The following is a 19,918-nucleotide window of genomic DNA, read 5'->3' on the forward strand; positions in this document are numbered from 1 at the left end:
AGACAGCAGCGGGGACAATGATGGGAGCAGGGTGACATTGCCCCTAGATGCTGATCTTGTGTCAGTTTTCCCCACTAATGGCATTTTCCCCACTAATGGTTAAGGTTAGGATTGGGGGAGGGTAAACTGATCCTGGATCTGGACTTTCACTCTGTCTGCAATAGCATCCAAAAGGAAGATTGTGTCCATGTGGTGCTGATTATGGTTAGTATATACATATAACACCCACACCCACACGTACTGTACATCTGAGAGCACAGAGACACACACCCTCTATCACACACAGGGAGCTTGTTTTCTAATTGTTTTGACACTGCATGCTATTGCTCACTGAGAGGTACTCAGCCTGCCTGAGAATTTGACAGCAAATGAAGACTAGGCAGAGTGCTAAACAGTAGTCTGTGTGTGTGTGTGTGTGTGTGTGTGTGTGTGTGTGTTCATTTTACTATACTTGTGAGTACCAGAGGTCCTCACAAGTAAAAAGGCTATTTCATGCTTAGGTGTTTAGGGTTTAGAATTAGGGGTTAGGGGTTAGGGATAGGTTTAGGGTTAGGTTAGGGAAAAAAATATTTTGAATGGGAATAAATAGTTGGTCCCCAAAAAGTCCTCACAAATATAGTAAGACATAGCTGATTGTGTGTACTAAATTAAGGAATTTGATAAGCACACAGCCTCTCCCACACACACACACACACACACACACGGAGGGGAATGTGTGTTACGTGGTGAATACTTCTGAGATGATCCAAGCATAAACATGCAGTCCTGAATGATCACATATGACACAAGCTGCATGTTAAATAACTTCTTAATTACCATAGATGTATTTTAGCTGACCAGGGTTTATTTATTAGGCACCAAACAGAACAGAATGGACTGAAACAGGGACTACATGAACTTGTTTTGGTCTGGATTAATGAATACGGCCCAGTATCCTCCCCTCCTGCTCCGTGGCTTGACGACTCATTGCGAGCTCACAGAAGCTCACAGAACAGGGCTCCGGGCAGCCGAGCGGAAATGGAGGAAAACTAGCCTCCCTGCGGACCTGGCATCTTTTCACTCCTCCTCTCTACATTTTCCTCCTCTGTTTTTGCTGCTAAAGCCACTTTCAACAACTCTAAATTCCAAGCATCTACTTCTAACCCTAGGAAGCTCTTTGCCACCTTCTCCTCCCTCCTGAATCCTCCTCCCCCCTCCTCCCTCTCTGCGGATGACTTCGTCAACATTTTGAAAAGAAGGTCGACGACATCCGATCCTCGTTTGTTAAGTCAAACGACACCCACATCCTGCTCACAATGCCCTACCCTATGCTTTGACCTCTTTCTCCCCTCTCTCTCCAGATGAAATCTTGCGACTTGTGACGGCCGGCCGCCCAACAACCTGCCCGCTTGACCCTATCCCCTCCTCTCTTCTCCAGACCATTTCCGGAGACCTTCTCCCCTACCTCACCTCGCTCATCAACTCATCCTTGACCGCTGGCTACGTCCCTTCCGTCTTCAAGAGAGCGAGAGTTGCACCCTTTCTCAAAAAACCTACACTCGATCCCTCCGATGTCAACAACTACAGACCAGTATCCATTTCTTTCTTTTCTCTCCAAAACTCTTGAGCGAGCCGTCCTTGGCCAGCTTTCTTGCTATCTCTCTCAGAATGGCCTTCTTGATCCAAATCAGTCAGGTTTCAAGACTGGTCATTCAACTGAGACTGCTCTTCTCTGTGTCACGGAGGCTCTCTCCGCACTGCTAAAGCTAACTCTCTCTCCTCTGCTCTCATCCTTCTAGACCTATCTGCTGCCTTTGATACTGTGAACCATCAGATCCTCCTCTCCACCCTCTCCGAGTTGGGCATCTCCGGCGCGGCTCACTCTTGGATTGCGTCCTACCTGACAGGTCGCTCCTACCAGGTGGCGTGGCGAGAATCCGTCTCCGCACCACGTGCTCTCACCACTGGTGTCCCCCAGGGCTCAGTTCTAGGCCCTCTCCTATTCTCGCTATACACCAAGTCACTTGGCTCTGTCATATCCTCACATGGTCTCTATCATTGCTACGCAGACGACACACAATTAATCTTCTCCTTTCCCCCTTCTGATAACCAGGTGGCGAATCGCATCTCTGCATGTCTGGCAGACATATCAGTGTGGATGACGGATCACCACCTCAAGCTGAACCTCGGCAAGACGGAGCTGCTCTTCCTCCCGGGGAAGGACTGCCCGTTCCATGATCTCGCATCACGGTTGACAACTCCATTGTGTCCTCCTCCCAGAGTGCTAAGAGCCTTGGCGTGATCCTGGACAACACCCTGTCGTTCTCCGCTAACATCAAGGCGGTGACCCGATCCTGTAGGTTCATGCTCTACAACATTCGCAGAGTACGACCCTGCCTCACACAGGAAGCGGTGCAGGTCCTAATCCAGGCACTTGTCATCTCCCGTCTGGATTACTGCAACTCGCTGCTGGCGGGGCTCCCTGCCTGTGCCATTAAACCCCTACAACTCATCCAGAACGCCACAGCCTGTCTGGTGTTCAACATTCCCAAGTTCTCTCACGTCACCACGCTCCTCCGCACACTCCACTGGCTTCCAGTTGAAGCTCGCATCTGCTACAAGACCATGGTGCTTGCCTACGGAGCTGTGAGGGGAACGGCACCTCCGTACCTTCAGGCTCTGATCAGTCCCTACACCCAAAGAAGGGCACTGCATTCATCCACCTCTGGCCTGCTCGCCTCCCTACCTCTGTGGAAGCATAGTTCCCGCTCAGCCCAGTCAAAATTGTTCACTGCTCTGGCACCCCAATGGTGGAACAAGCTCCCTCACGACGCCAGGACAGCGGAGTCAATCACCACCTTCCGGAGACACCTGAAACCCCACCTCTTTAAGGAATACCTGGGATAGGATAAAGTAATCCTTCTAACCCACCTCCCCCCCCTACCCTCCCCCCCAAAAAATATATAGATGTACTATTGTAAAGTGGTTATTCCACTGGATATCATAAGGTGAATGCACCAATTTGTAAGTCGCTCTGGATAAGAGCGTCTGCTAAATGACGTAAATGTTAATGTAATTCTCTAGTCACAGCTATAGTATAGGAATAAACTGGTTAAGTGGTCAAAAACCATCAAACAAGGATTCCTACACAATTGACTTCACTTTTTAAAATAGTAATCAAAAATAGTTCTGAACACATCATTCTTCTAAGAGAAGTGTACTGTATAGTCTAGTGTGTGTGTGTGTGTGTGTGTGTGTGTTTCTCTGTGTGTGTGTGTGTGTGTGTGTGTGTGTTGGGGGGGGCTAACTTAGCCCAATTACAATAAAGTAAACACCTAGCTTGTCACGACTTCTGCCGAAGTTGGTGCCCCTCCTTGATCGGGTGGTGCTCGGCGGTCGACGTCATCGGTCTTCTAGCCATCATTGATCCATTTTTCATTTTCCATTGGTTTTGTCTTGTATTCCTACACATCTGGTTCCAATCCCATTAATTACATGCTGTGTATTTAATAACCTGTTGGGGCTAGGGGGCAGTATTTGCACGGCCGGATAAAAAATGTCCCCGATTTAATCTGGTTACTACTCCTGCCCAGTAACTAGAATATGCATATAATTAGTAGATTTGGATAGAAAACACTCTTAAAGTTTCTAAAACTGTTTGAATTGTGTCTGTGAGTATAACAGTACTCATATGGCAGGCCAAAACCTGAGAAGATTCCATGCAGGAAGTGGAAATCTGATTTGTTGAATCACCTTCAACACTTTGCCTATGAAACACATCGTGAGTTCGGATTCATTTAGCACTTCCTAAGGCTTCCACTAGATGTCAACAGTCTTTACAAAGTGGTTTGAGTCTTCTCCGGTAAAAACTGACCGAAAGAGAGGCTTGGAAATTTGGTCATAGGGGGAGGGCCATTACTACTATGACGCCGGCGCCCATGGGTACCCTCTCATTCCGAAACGTTTAGTAAGACAATGCAATCGTTCGCCTTGAATATTATTGAAGCTCTGATTGAAAAAGGCCCTAAAGATTTATGTTATACAACGTTTGACATGTTTGAACGAACGTAAATATATATTTTTTGCACATTCGTGACGACAAGTCCAGTGCGCCTCGTACATTATGAGTAGCCTTCGGAACGTGCTAACAAGAAGGAGTTATTGGGACATAAATTATTAACTTTTTCGAACAAAACCACATTTGTTGTGGACCTGGGATTCCTGGAAGTGCCTTCTGATGAAGATAATCAAAGGTAAGGGAATATTTACAATAGTATATTTGATTTTAGATGGTTCCAAGATGGCGCTAACCTGTATCGCCTAGGCTATTTTTCTGAGCATAGCACCTCGTTTATTGCAAAGTGTGATTTCCCAGTAAAGTTATTTTTAAATCTGGCAATGTGGTTGCATTCACGAAAATTCACGAGATGTTAATCTATAATTCTTTGAATGACAATATAACATTTTAACAATGTTTTCGAATAGTAATTTTGTAAATTGTAGCGCTGACTCACCGGAAGCATTTGAGGGAAAATATTTTCTGAACGTCACGCGCCGATGTAAAATGCTGTTTTTCTATATAAATATGAGCTTTATCGAACAAAAAATGCATGTATTGTGTAACATGATGTCCTAGGAGTGTCACCTGATGAAGATTGTCAAAGGTTAGTGCTTCATTTAGCTGTGTTTTGGGTATTTGTGATGCATGCTAGTTGCTTTGAAAATGGCAGTGTGATTATTTCGGGCTGGGTACTCTCCTAACATAATCTAATGTTTTGTTTTTGCTGTAAAGCCTTTTTGAAATCGGACAACGTGGTTCGATTCGGGAGAGGTGTATCTATAAAATGGTGTAAAATAGTCATATGTTTGAGAAATTGAAGTTATAGGATTTACGAGGTATTTGTATTTCGCACCACGCGATTCCACTGGCTGTTGTCTAGGGTGGGGTTCCCAGACAGGTTAACCTCTGTTTCCCCTCAGGTCCTTGTCGGAGATTGTTTGGTGTTATGTGTTCATGTCATTTGTATAGGTGTGCGACGGGTATGTTTACTTTTATGTACATTGGTTTCTTGGAGTTTGTTTTATATAAATTAAACTACTCCAGTTACACTAAGTTGGTTTCTCCTGCGCCTGACTTCCCTGCCACCTACACACACGACAATGACAGAATCTCCGACCAAAATTATGAGTCAGCAGGAGAGGATACTCCGGACATGGAGGTGGAGGAGCGCATCCAGGAGCAAGCGAAGAAGCTTCACCATCTGTGCACCGCCATGGATCGCATTGTTCAGAATATGGACCGCTGGGAGAGACAGGGAGTTCTTCCAGTGCCTCCACCAGGCCAACCGGGGTCTATACTGAGCGCCCCTTCTCAACCTGAACCCGGTGGAATCCGTATATCCATGCCTCAGGGATACGACAGAAATACTGCCGGCTGCCAGGGTTTCCTCCTTCAATTAGACCTTTATCTGACCACGGTCCACCCAGTTCCATCAGACCATGAGAAGAGTTTCGTGCCTCACCGGGAGAGCCCTGGAATGGGCCAGCGCTGTGTGTGGAGGAGGAGATGCGGCGTTGGACCGTTATGGACTCGCCGGTGTTGGACCGAGTTCACTCGCCGTTTTCGGGCAATCTTCGACCACCCACCCGAGGGCAGAGCGGCGGGTGAGCGCCTGAGGCAGGAGACGAGGAGCGTCCAGGATTTTACGCTGGAGTTCAGGACCCTGGCAGCCGATGCGGGATGGAATCACGGGGCACTGATCGATCATTACCACTGCGTGAGGACGTCCGTCGGGAGCTGGCCTGCAGAGACACCACCCTCACCTTCAACCAGCTGGTGGATCTGTCCATCTGGCTGGACAACTTGCTGGCTGCTCGCTGACGTCCAGATCAGGGTCTGGTGGTTCCATCCTCCCGCACCCCCTCTCCTATACCCATGGAGCTGGGAGAGAGGGTGCACAGGGAGACCGGAGGGGGTTCCCGCTCGTGCACCATCTGTGACCGCAGAGGTCACACTGCTGGTCGGTGCCGGGTAAGTTCTTCTGGGAATCGAGGTAGCAGGCAGGGCGCTCTGGCACCACCCCAGGTGAGTAGGCACCATTCTCATCCAGTGCCCTCTGTTGCCCATATATTTGTGTCTGTCACTTTTCCTGATTTCCCCCTCGTTCCCAGCATAAGGCGCTATTACATTCAGGCGCGGCTGGGAATTTTATTGATCAAGCATTTGCTCACAGTTTAGGGATCCCCATTGTACCCGTGGATGTGCCTTTCCCCATTCACACATTAGATAGTCGACCATTAGGGTCAGGGTTTGTCAGGGAGGCCACAGCTCCTTTGAGTATGGTGACGCAGGGGGATCACAAGGAAAAAATGTGTCTTTTCCTTATTGACACTCCTGCATATCCCGTGGTGCTGGGTCTACCTTGGTTAACGTGTCATAACCCCACTTTTTCTTGGCCACAGAGGGCTCTCACGGGGTGGTCGTGAGAGTGCTCAGGTAGGTGTGTAGGGGTTTCTGTTGGTGCTACTACGGTGGAAAGTCCAGACCAGCTCTCCACCGTGCACATTCCCCACGAATATGCCAATTTGGCTTTCGCCTTCTGTAAAAAGAAGACGACTGAATTACCACCCCATCGACAGGGGGATTGTGCGATAAATCTCATGGTAGACGCTGCACTTCCCAGGAGTCACGTGTATCCCTTGTCGCAAGCGGAGACGTTGGCTATGGAGACATATGTCTCCGAATCCCTGCGTCAGGGGTACATTTGGTCCTCCATTTCACCCGTCTCCTCGAGTTTCTTTTTTGTGAAAAAGAAGGATGGAGGTCTGCGCCCGTGCATTGATTATCGAGGTCTCAATAAAATCACGGTGGGGTACAATTACCCGCTACCTCTGATCGCCACAGCGATTGAGTTAATGCACGGGGCACGCTTTTTCACCAAACTGGATCTCAGGAGTGCGTACAACCTGGTGTGTATCCGAGAGGGAGACGCGTGGAAGACAGCATTTAGTACCACCTCAGGGCATTATGACTACCTCGTCATGCCGTACGGGTTGAAGAATGCTCCATCAGTCTTCCAATCTTTTGTAGACAAGATTTTCAGGGACCTGCACGGGCAGGGTGTAGTGGTGTATATCGATGACATTCTGATATACTCCGCTACACGCACCAAGCATGTGTCCCTGGTGCGCAGAGTGCTTGGTCGCTTGTTGGAGCATGACCTGTATGTCAAGGCTGAGAAATGCATGTTCTTTCAACAGTCCGTCTCCTTCTTAGGGTATCGTCTATCCACGTCAGGAGTGGAGATGGAAAGTGACCGCATTGCAGCCGTGCGTAATTGGCCGACTCCCACCACGGTGAAGGAGGTGCAGCGATTTTTAGGGTTTGCCAATTACTACCGGAGGTTTATCCAGGGTTTTGTTCAGGTAGCGGCTCCCATTACCTCACTGCTGAAGGGGGGTCCGGTGCGCTTGCAGTGGTCAGCTGGGGCGGACAGGGCTTTTAGGCAACTGAAGGCTCTGTTTACCTCGGTTCCTGTTCTGGCTCATCCGGATCCCTCTTTGCAATTCATAGTGGAGGTGGACACGTCTGAGGCTGGGATAGGAGCTGTGCTCTCTCAGTGCTCGGGTACGCCACCTAAGCTCCGCCCCTGTGCCTTCTTCTCTAAGAGGCTCAGCCCGGCGGAGCGAAACTATGATGTGGGGGACCGGGAGCTGTTGGCTGTCGTCAAGGCTTTGAAGGTGTGGAGACATTGGCTTGAGGGGGCTAAACACCCTTTTCTCATCTGGACTGACCACCGCAATCTGGAGTACATCCAGGAGGCGAGGAGACTGAATCCTCGCCAGGCAAGGTGGGCCATGTTTTTCACCCGTTTTGTGTTTACCCTCTCTTACAGACCAGGCTCCCAGAATGTTAAGGCAGACGCACTGTCCTGGCTGTATGACACAGAGGTGCAGCCATCTGTGTCATACAGCCATCAACAGTGCAGCCATCAACAGGAGGCTGATCAGGTGCAGAAAGAGTCCTGATCAATTAACTAATAAATTATTGACTAAATGAATGGATGGATGGATCGATAAATTAATTACTAAATGAACGAACAAATGAATCAAATTAAGAAACTAATGATGGAACAATAGTATCATCTTGGGATTTGTCCCTAGTTGGGATGATCTATAATTAAGATGGGTAGCCCAACACAGACTGGATTTGTCCCTAGTTGGGATGATCTATAATTAAGATGGGTAGCCCAACACAGACTGGATTTGTCCCTAGTTGGGATGATCTATAATTAAGATGGGTAGCCCAACACAGACTGGATTTGTCCCTAGTTGGGATGATCTATAATTAAGATGGGTAGCCCAACACAGACTGGATTTGTCCCTAGTTGGGATGATCTATAATTAAGATGGGTAGCCCAACACAGACTGGATTTGTCCCTAGTTGGGATGATCTATAATTAAGATGGGTAGCCCAACACAGACTGGATTTGTCCCTAGTTGGGATGATCTTTAAGATGGGCAGTGGAAAATCAGAGAGAATGGACAGACCTGGAGATCTGTCTGTCTGTACACAACTCCTGTGCTCTCAACATCTGCAATATAAACAATCTATTGCAATGCAACACAACAGAATGCAATACTACACTACAAAACATATTGCAATGCAACACAACACAAAGCAACACAACATGTCGCAGCTCAAAACGCAATAACATGTCGCAACATAACATAAACTGGATCTGTAGTGAGGGGCTGTGGAATTCTATTTAACCAAACAGAAACATTTCAAAGGACTGGAGCTTCATTTAAAAACAACAAGATGTTTTCATTCACTAAACCTGTTGCTCATTGTTCTCTTACATACCACAGCACACACCCTTTTACAACAAACACACACACAGTCACAGAAAACATCACACGTCATAAAGTATCATCGCTGCAGATTCCAGACCAAAACATAGTGATTCAAGCTCTTTCAAGCTTCCAATTGAAGGTGCCTATTGAAAATACACAAAGGCGCTCTTAGAAACTGAGGGAGGTGGAGAGGAGAGCTATGAAGCAATAAAAACAACTCAAGTCAGGTCCGTCTACTACAGCTGCATTACTGCTCTCAACTACGGTTAGTGTGAACATGATTATATTGGAGAGTGAGTGAAGAGGAAGACATCTACCTACCATTTAGTAGGAAACTAAATCCCTTCCTCAGTGGAATATCACTAGCTTTCATTGAACAATCCATAAGACATAATGCCTAGACAATAGCTTAGCTTTAGGATAGAAATAAATATGAAAATGTATCAATGAAACACATTGAACTTCTAGAATGAACTCCCTGGTTGGTATGAGATATCAGGCAAATAACCTGACAGCAAATAACATCTTTCTTCTTCCATTTTCTTCTCTTGCTCTTTCTTTCCTTCCCTTTTCAATTCTATCTATATTCCTGCTCTTGTTCTGGGAGGGATGAGTTGAAATGTACACACACACACACACACACACACACACACCACACACAACCACATGCTCTCTCACACACACACTGGGACCGTGCTCCCACCCATCCAGGACATCTACTTGAAACAATGCCTGAGGAAGGCCTGTAGCATCATCAATTGAGACATGTATTGTCTATTTGTGCCATTCAGAGGGTGAATGGACGAGACAAAAGATTTAAGTGCCTTTGAACGGTGTATGGTAGTAGGTGCCAGGCGCACCGGTTTGGGTTTTCATGCTCAACAGTTTCCTTTGTGTACCAAGAATGGTCCCCCACCCAAAGGACATCCAGCCAACTTGACACAACAGTGGGAAGCATTGAAATCAACATGGGCCAGCATCCCTGTGGAACGCTTTCCACACCTTGTAGAGTCCATGCCCCAACAACTCAATATTAGGAAGGTGTTCCTAATGTTTTGTACACTCAGTGTATACATTCATGTTGCACACACATTATAACTGCTGCTTACCAGACTATTATTATACTGCTCAGTTTATACACTTACCTCCAATCCCCCCTTGCCCAGAACACATGTACATATTGGACTATAAAGGATCCCTTCCTGTATTATACTGATGTTAAATGTTTATTCTATTCTACTGAGACATTTACTTTATGTTAGTATTCTTATATTGTATTATTTCTTATTGTTGTTGCATTGTTGAGAAGGAACCTGCAAGTAAGCGTTTCATTGGACGATGTATACCATGTGTATCCTGTACATACTGTACGACTAATGTGCACACACACACACACACACACACACACACACACACACACACACACACACACACACACACACACACACACACACACACACACACACACACACACACACACACACACACACACACTCCTAAGCCCTCAGAGTAGTGGGGTTGAAAGTAGGAACATCCTGTAGGGAAGAAAGAGACCATGCTAGGATACACTCTGTATGGGTCCTGGACTGACTTAAAACAAATTGAAACCACACACACCTCCAATGACTGGAGAAACTACATCAGGAAGACATACACATCCCTGGGGTCTCACCTAAAACACACACACACTGATCTTGTTAACTTATATAAGTATTGAATAAGTAATACATGCTGAAGTGAACAACTACACAACAACTACACTAAACATGCTGTTAGCATCATCAGAATCACCTCAACATGACTTATCATCCGAGCAGAGCTAAATTCAAATATGTCATCAATTCTGCCTCTCCAGCTTTCCTACATTAATTCAGAACACGAGACACAAATCTGGGGCTGGTACTGCTGAATTACTAGGATAAACCAACCAGCTAACATCAGAAACAAGCCTTGGGGAGACAGACAGGCAGACAGACTCACTCACAACAATGGCATCTGCAACCGGCCTTGGACAGAGATATAGATAGACAGAGAGAGAGAGAGAGAGAGAGAGAGAGAGAGACAGACACAGAGAGAGAGAGAGAGAGCGAGACAGACACAGAGAGAGAGCGAGACAGACACAGAGCGAGACAGACACAGAGAGAGAGCGAGACAGACAGAGAGAGAGAGACAGAGAGACAGAGAGACAGAGAGACAGAGAGACAGACACACACACTGTGTGCCATACTACAGCCATCAGCTAGATGAGATTGACACATAGCAGGCAGATGAAAGACAAGACTCAGCCCTCTGTTCATTCCTCCCTGCAGTCACATTCTACTGAGGTCTGTACTTTCATACATCCATTATTCACTATACTACATGGTGTGGCGAGGATACACACACACACACACACACACACAGAGAGAGAACACACTCTCACACACACTGTGATAACAACATGCAGTGCTGGGGGTCGACTCATGGAATCTGTGCCTTGCAGAATACTGGGGAGCAAGCTGTCGGGGAGCACTTACACAGATTTATCTGTGTTGTATGTATCTGTGTATATGTGTGTATATCTCTCTGTGTGTGTACTCACCTTGTCATCACAGTCAAGCGGGCTGGATCCACTCTTGTTCCCACTGTCTTCCTGAAACACAGAGAAAATCACAAGCCACATTTTGGTTGTTTGTCTATTCAATTCAGTCCTGTATGAAAAACAATCTAGAAAATGAATAACATACATTTTTATCTCTCCCCATTACTTAAACGTTTGTTCTCTTACAGTATATTCCTTGAGAGCTTGATTCTCTGATTGTATTAGATTGATTCAAGTGTTGAATGTGTTTTTCTTTCCAAAATGAAACCAGTCCAAACCTGGTGATGACCAAATGAATATCCATCAAGTCTCCTATGATTTGTGATAGGCTGGATCGAAAAAGTCCTATTTCTCCTCCAGGATGTGACAGTAACTTGTTGGTATTCTACCAGCTCTCTCAATTTCCTATTTTCATCAAGGGAATATGATAGTCTCCTTTTCTCTTTCTGTCTATCCTCAACCCCCCCTCTCTCTTTCTCCAATCCCATCTTTTTCTCTTTTCTTTCAAACCAAATCGCTCTCCAAACCATCCTTCTATTTTCTCCACTCTCCATTTCCCCTTCTCTTACTCCCCCATCTCTCTAACCCAATCTCTCTCCCTTCCAACCCCTCCCTCTCTCCATCTCCCCTTCTCTCTTACTCCCCCATCTCTCTAACCCAATCTCTCTCCCTTCCAACCCCTCCCTCTCTCCATCTCCCCTTCTCTCTTACTCCCCCATCTCTCTAACCCAATCTCTCTCCCTTCCAACCCCTCCCTCTCTCCATCTCCCCTTCTCTCTTACTCCCCCCATCTCTCTAACCCAATCTCTCTCCCTTCCAACCCCTCCCTCTCTCCATCTCCCCTTCTCTCTTACTCCCCCATCTCTCTAACCCAATCTCTCTCCCTTCCAACCCCTCCCTCTCTCCATCTCCCCTTCTCTCTTACTCCCCCATCTCTCTAACCCAATCTCTCTCCCTTCCAACCCCTCCCTCTCTCCATCTCCCCTTCTCTCTTACTCCCCCATCTCTCTAACCCAATCTCTCTCCCTTCCAACCCCTCCCTCTCTCCATCTCCCCTTCTCTCTTACTCCCCCATCTCTCTAACCCAATCTCTCTCCCTGCCAACCCCTCCCTCTCTCCATCTCCCCTTCTCTCTTACTCCCCCATCTCTCTAACCCAATCTCTCTCCCTTCCAACCCCTACCTCTCTCCATCCCCCCCATCTCTCTTACTCCCCCATCTCTCTCCCTTCCAACCCCTCCCTCTCTCCATCCCCCCATCTCTCCAGCCTCTCTAGGTAGTGACAGGTAGTTTATTCCCTCCTGTTCTGACAGATGTCAGCTTTGACAAACCTGCCTCATCCTCCACAAGGATTACTCTCCTTCCAAGAGATATGGCTCTGTGTATCGCATCCTCTAACTCATTACAACACACACACACACACCTACACACTAGTGCTGTCAAATTCAAATCTGGCCCTGGAAGCCAGTTCCACTGCTTTTCTTTCATTCTTCCTAATCAGGGACTGATTTCAACCTGCGACACCAGGTGGCTGCAATAATTATCAGGTAGAGCAGAAAACCAGTAGGGTCCGGACCTCGTAGGGTCAGAGTGCAATACCCCTACTCTAGAGGTTGATGCCTTATTGAGGAATATGTAACATTCTGGCTCTCATGTCCCAGAGGAGAGTAGGCATATACACTGACTGGACAAAACATTATGAACACCTGCTGAAAGCTAGGAATCTCTTATTGATGTCACTTGTTAAATCAACTTCAATCACTGTAGATGAAGGGGAGGAGACAGGTTAAATAAGGATTTTTAAGCCTTGAGACATGGATAGTGTATGTGTGTCATTCAGAGGGTGAATGGGCAAGACAAAATATTTAAGTGCCTTTGAACGGGGTATGGTAGTAGGTGGCAGGCAGACCAGTTTGAGTGTGTCAAGAACTGCAACGGTGCTGGGTTTTTCCACGCTTAACAGTTTCCTGTGTGTATCGAGAATGGTCCATCACCCAAAGGACATCCAGCCAACTTGACACAACAGTGGGAAGCATTGGAGTCAACATGGGCCAGCATCCCTGTGGAACGACACCTTGTAGAGTCCATGTCCCACGAACTGAGGCTGTTCTGAGGGCATTAATGTTAACACTAGCCATGCACAATGCTCCCTTAATGATAAATCATCCAAATGTACCCTGTTGCTCCCTTAATGATAAATCATCCAAATGTACCCTGTTGCTCCCTTAATGATAAATCATCCAAATGTACCCTGTTGCTCCCTTAATGATAAATCATCCAAATGTACCCTGTTGCCAAATACAATCCCCCCCATGGTTTCAGACCTAACCCCCGCTCTCCCTTACACTTCTATTACTCCTCACCAGTCCAACCCTGACACACACACACACACCCTCCTGTGTGAGGATAATAAGGCTAGCCTGTCCAAACACATCCCTTGCCAAATTAGCAGTCAGGCTTGCATTTACAGCCAGATGTCCCAACTGTGTGTGTGTGTGTGTGTGTGTGTGTGTGTGTGTGTGTGTGTGTGTGTGTGTGTGTGTGTGTGTGTGTGTGTGCGTGCGTGCGTGCGTGCGTGCGTGCGTGCGTGCGTGCGTGCGTGTCTTCTCAGGATAAGCCGTAATGAACATGAGGTCAGTGATGTGATGTTAAGACAGTATGTAGAGCGGGCCATCTGCATCTTGTTTGACAGAACCATGTCAGGTCAAATGGCTGCTGAGGAACTCCCTGATTAGACATGAAGCATTCTTGGCCTATCGTGTCAAGCCTCTAAGTGCTTGTATTAAGATACCAAAACACACACACACACACACACACTGACAAATAAAAAATACACACACACACACACACACACACACACACACACACACACACACACACACACACACACACACACACACACACACACACACACACACACACACACACACACACAGACACGCACACACAGCAAATTAAAATAAAACACACACACACAACAAATAAAACACACACACACACACACACACACACACAACAAATACCAGATAAAAAGGATCCATATGGTCCCTGTCCAACTGGAGAGCCTTAAATAGCTTGGCTTGCATTTTGGGTAACAGGAAATTAACTGTTGAATGCCACTTGCAGTCTAAGGCATATTGTTTTTCTATTAAATCTGAATTCTAAATGTTTTATCCATGTGAGGATTTCATATGGACACATCATCATTCATACATGTTTACGCAAACTAGTCTTATTAAATAATGTATGAGTCTACTACTCTACTATCGCAGTTCCAATTGGATATTTCTGTTTGGACAGTGGAACCTGTTTCAGACTACAGTACAATGTAGCTATACAGTCCTGTGTCAAACAATGTGCAAAAACCTCATTAATTGGGGAGGATAGGCTCATAGTAATGGCTGGAATGGAATCTATGGAATGATATCAAACGCATGGATTCCATATGTTTGATACCACTCCATTTCCAGCCATTATTATGAGCCGTCCTCCCCTCACCAGCCTCCTGTGTGCTTTACTTAGATGCATAACTTACTATACGCATTAGTGGAGGCTGGTGAGGGCAGGATGGCTCATAGTAATGGCTGGAATGTAGTGTAATGGAATGGTAAGGTGTTTGGTACCATTCCATATGTTCCGTCCCAGACATTACTATGAGCCTGTCCTCCAATTTAAAGTGCCACCAGCCACCCCTGGTCTGCATTGATGTCAATAGATTTGTATGGAAATCTTGAGTTACGTGCAAGAACCTAAAGTTAGGATTTTGGCCCAAGTGTCTACAAAGTGTCCTTGTAAGGGCCTTTCTGAGTGTACTTCTAAATCAATGTGACAGATTATGACAACTAAGAAGGGGCAGAGTGAAAGAGAGAGAGAAAGCAAATGACAGACAGAGAGAGAAAGAAAAAAGACAGACACAGACAGAGAGAAACAGAGACATACAGACAGAGAGAGACATACAGACAGAGAGAGACATATAGACAGACAAAGACACAGACAGAGAGAGAGAGACATACAGACAGAGGGAGACATACAGACAGAGAGAGAGAAACGTGCAGACAGAGAGAGACATACAGACAGAGAAAGAGACAGAGAGACATACAGACAGAGAGAGACATACAGACAGAGAGAGAGACACATGCAGACAGAGAGAGACACATGCAGACAGAGAGAGACATACAGACAGAGAAAGAGACAGAGAGAGAGACACAGACAGAGAGAGAGACAGAGAGACACAGAGATCTGTCAGTGTCCACCTGTCTGTCTGCCAGTCAGATTAGGGCTAGTCAAGTCAGCCCATAGGCCTCAAACACACCACCCAAAATAACCCCCAGCGGAGGAGAAGAAAGCAAGATGCTAAGCCAAGCCATTGAAACGCCAGGTATCAATTTACACCATGTTATTCACTTCTTGGACCGATCACTGTTTTATTTCATTAATTAACTCCTTAGCCTCAGTCTCTGTCCCAAATGACACCCTAGTCCCTACATACTGCACTCCATTAAACTAGCACTCATAGGGCTCTGGTCAAAAGTAGTGCACAATGTAGGAATAGGGTACCATTTGGGATGAATCCTAAGATACATGCCAGGGGGAACTAGCTGCAAGGCTGGCAGGGCGAGACGGGACAACAACCACTCAGAACAACTTCACACCCCATTAAGGGCTTGATGGATAGGCCAAAACTACTAAAGGATACATCCTAAATGACACCCTATTCCCTATTGGGCCTTGTTCAAAAGTAGTGCACTATGTAGGAAATAGGGCTTGGCACCTTGTACAATATAATATGAAGAGCTGGTATTTTCCTAAGGAGGAGGCAGAGAGCAACTCGCCAAGCGAGAAGGCTTGTACAGACACATGAGCGAGGGAAGGTGTGTGTGTGTGTTTTTGTTACTTTCCCCTCTGAAACTATGCTGGAGCCCTGATGGTTTCCTGGAGTAAATGGTGGCCTCTGGCAGCTCGCTCCCTCGTCCACGGTGGCAGTGTGTATGTGTGTGTGTGTGTGTGTGTGTGTGTGTGTGTGTGTGTGTGTGTGTGTGTGTGTGTGTGTGTGTGTGTGTGTGTATATGTGTATATGTGTGTGTGTGTGTGTGTGTGTGTGTGTGTGTGTGTGTGTGTGTGTGTGTGTGTGCTCCCCAGTGTTCCACAACAGATGCATGCCAAGAACTCCTGAATCTCTGTCTCAGAGAGTGACTCATCCACACACAGTAGAAATAGACCTAGCAAAATGGGCATAGATATAGACCTAGCAAAATGGACATAGAAATGGACCTAGCAAAATGGACATAGAAATAGACCTGGCAGAAAGAACACAGAAATACACCTAGCATAAGGGACATAGAAATAGACCTAGCAGAATGGACATAGAAATAGACCTAGCAGAATGGACATAGAAATAGACCTAGCAGAATGGATATAGAAATATACTTAGCAGAATTCATGTAGACATAGACCTAGCAGAAGGGGCATAGAAATAGACCTAGCAGAAGGGACATAGAAATAGACCTAGCAGAAGGGACATAGAAATAGACCTAGCAGAAGGGACATAGAAATAGACTTAGCAGAATGGACATACAAATATACTTAGCAGAATTCATGTAGACATAGACCTAGCAGAATAACAATAGAAATATGCATACCAAAATGGACACAGAAATAGACCTGGCAGAATGGACAAAGAAATAACCTAGCATAAGGGACATAGAAATAGACCTAGCAGAATGGACATAGAAATAGACCTAGCAGAATGGACATAGAAATAGACCTAGCAGAATGGACATAGAAATAGACCTAGCAGAATGGACATAGAAATAGACCTAGCAGAATGGATATAGAAATATACTTAGCAGAATTAATGTAGACATAGACCTAGCAGAAGGGGCATAGAAATAGACCTAGCAGAAGGGACATAGAAATAGACCTAGCAGAAGGGACATAGAAATAGACCTAGCAGAATGGACATAGAAATAGACCTAGCAGAATGGACATAGACCTAGCAGGAGGAACATAGAAATAGACCTAGCAGAATGGACTTACAAATACACCTAGCAGAATTAACATAGAAATGGACTTGGCAGATAGTACATATAAAACAAAAGTGCAGAATGAACCTTGCAGACCTAGCAGAATGAACATTGAAATATATGCGGCATAGAAATAGATCCCTCTCCACCTCTACTTTCTCTCTCTATACTTCCCTCTCCAGACATCTCGTCCACTCTTCCTCTGTATCCTTCTCTCTCCCTCCTCCCCCATCATAATATATAGTCTATGTGTGTATCCACCACCACACCTACAGCATGTGTACATCCACCACCATACAGACATATGATAAACTGTAGTGCCTATTTTATACACTTCATGAGAAATGGGTTTGTCTCTGTTATTCTGGTCATTCTACAGATGTCTTTAAGAGTGACCCTGGTAAGAGGGTATCACACACACACCTGCCCCTTAGGCCATGTATGCACAGTAATATTTGCAAGTCAAAAGAAGGCAAGGAAAGGTTGCACTCACCTGCTGTATTCCTGTTTTCTTCTCTCGACTCTGGTTCATCCCTCTCTTCTCCTATCTTCTCTTCGTCTGTCCTTCCTCCTCCTCTCCTCTCATCATCTGTCCTTCTTCATCTGTCCTTTCTTCTCTTCTCCTTTCATCTCATCTCCTCTCTTGTCCTCCTTTTCTCTTCTCAATTCTCCTTTCTTCCCCTCTTCTTTCTCTCTCCACTCCTCCCCTATTCTCTTTCCTTTCTCTTCTCCTCTCCCTTTTCTCTCCTCTCCTTTCTCTCTCTCTCTTCTCCTCTCCTTGGTCATGTGTGGAAACCTAGAGTACATTCTGAATATACCAATTAGTTTGTCAATCTATGGCTGTCAGTCAAACCCAGGTATCTGTTTCTCTGAGATGCGTTGACATTCCCAGTACTGATTACATGGTTCCAATAGGTGTTCCTTCAATCCCTGTTATGTGGCTCTAATGTGGACCTCTGTTGCTTCCAAACATCCCTCCCTCTCTGTCTCTCTCTCTTTCTCTCATGCAGGGCTCTTGTCAATTATGGCCTTGAAATCCGGTCTTGGTCATTCCTTTCCTGAGATTTGATATCATCATCATTGTCATCTCTGCTAGCTATGCATCTTTTACAAGAGCGACTGAAAGAAGGAGGGGGAGGGGCAGTACAGGGTTAACGTTTCCCCTTTCTTAAATCTGACACACGCACACTGCTTATTCCCTGACCACTAAGCCCTCTAAAGACTTCAATTACAGCAGGAAATCCGTTCACTTATTGAACAGCTCAAATGTTGTCATATTTTAAGCATGTCTTACATTCATCATCAATATGCCCTTACAGCCTCAGTCAAACCTCAATTGTCACGTGCTCATCACTCATTCCACATACATATCCTGATAATGAAGGAACCTGTCGGGTACATAGGCTACTATAAACTAAACTAACGCTGCTCTTACCTCACCAATACTGACTGAGTTCAATATAATCACCGATAAGCTATAGGTTCCTATATGGGCGCATCAATCTGAAAAACACTGAACTATTATCAGCAATACATCTTTAATCATATATAGACATGTTGAAAATGACGGGATGTTGTTGGAAGAATATAAAAAACACATACCTGATGACTGTGCACTTGATGCCCCCTAGGGTAGCGAAACCGGGCGCGCACGTTACGAGAAGCGAGCGCAAGATACAGTGGCACATGCGAACGGAGCGCGTGAATATACACAACATAGGCTACCCTTGCTGCACAGTATGATATTATACAACAGCATGTACAAACCAGCCCTATAAATATAATTTGTGGTTTTAACAATGCTACCACTTGCGCGAGTTGTGCTTGCTTGCGCGGTGAAACGTGTTGGTACATGATAAGGTCGCACAGATACCGTACCATTGTTGCTGTCATGCACGGTCAAAGTCTATAAGGATGGCATTGTGTAAATTGCATTAATTACATATAGGGATACATATATATTTGTAGCCCGATTTATTTTGACACTGATCAATGGCACCGGGAGGAGATGTGCTGGAACGAACCGCAAAAAGGCGCACCTTGAAAACAAACACCTCTGGTCCATACAGCCACAGCTGGCACTGGCCGCTCCTTTCTGCAGGGTGTACAGTCCACAACGACCCAAAACACTCTGTTGTATTCCTATTAGCAGGCTAGACTACCGATACACCGGTGGCTTTGACTTTGACACTAGAGTAAGAGCCTAGCGAAGAGAAAAGAGAGAGCGCGCAGCGAGCTGGAGTTGTTTTTAAATCCCCAAAAGGTTTAGTAGTTAGCTTATAAACTCCACGGAGATCGAGAGACGCACCAACCTGTAGAATAAACCAACCGTTGTCTAGTCGACTCCTTCGGGAAGTGCGGTCTTGGTGAGGACACACAGGAGACGTGACAGGGACAACTAGGTCATGTGTCAGGTCTGGTATAGCGGAGAGAAGAGGCACTCTGATATTTATACACTCCTCTCCTCTCCGCTCCGCGCG

General features: G+C 45.9%; 1 protein-coding gene across 6 annotated transcripts in view; it reads right to left on the minus strand.

Moving 5' to 3' along the window:
• Window positions 1-19,918, minus strand: part of LOC106587725 (cell migration-inducing and hyaluronan-binding protein) — a 168,034-nt gene extending 148,116 nt beyond the window's left edge. For 2 of the 6 annotated variants that reach the window (XM_045708740.1, XM_045708746.1), the window contains exon 1: window positions 19,751-19,918. The gene's annotated coding sequence lies outside the window, so the exon portion shown is untranslated. Of the gene's footprint in view, window positions 1-11,416; window positions 11,468-17,931; window positions 18,558-19,040; window positions 19,645-19,750 lie in introns of those variants that run through there. The other 4 variants (XM_045708741.1, XM_045708742.1, XM_045708743.1 and 1 more) reach the window with 4 other exon arrangements.

This window comes from Salmo salar, chromosome ssa26 (genome assembly GCF_905237065.1).
Source record: "Salmo salar chromosome ssa26, Ssal_v3.1, whole genome shotgun sequence".
Taxonomy (NCBI): Eukaryota; Metazoa; Chordata; class Actinopteri; order Salmoniformes; family Salmonidae; genus Salmo; species Salmo salar.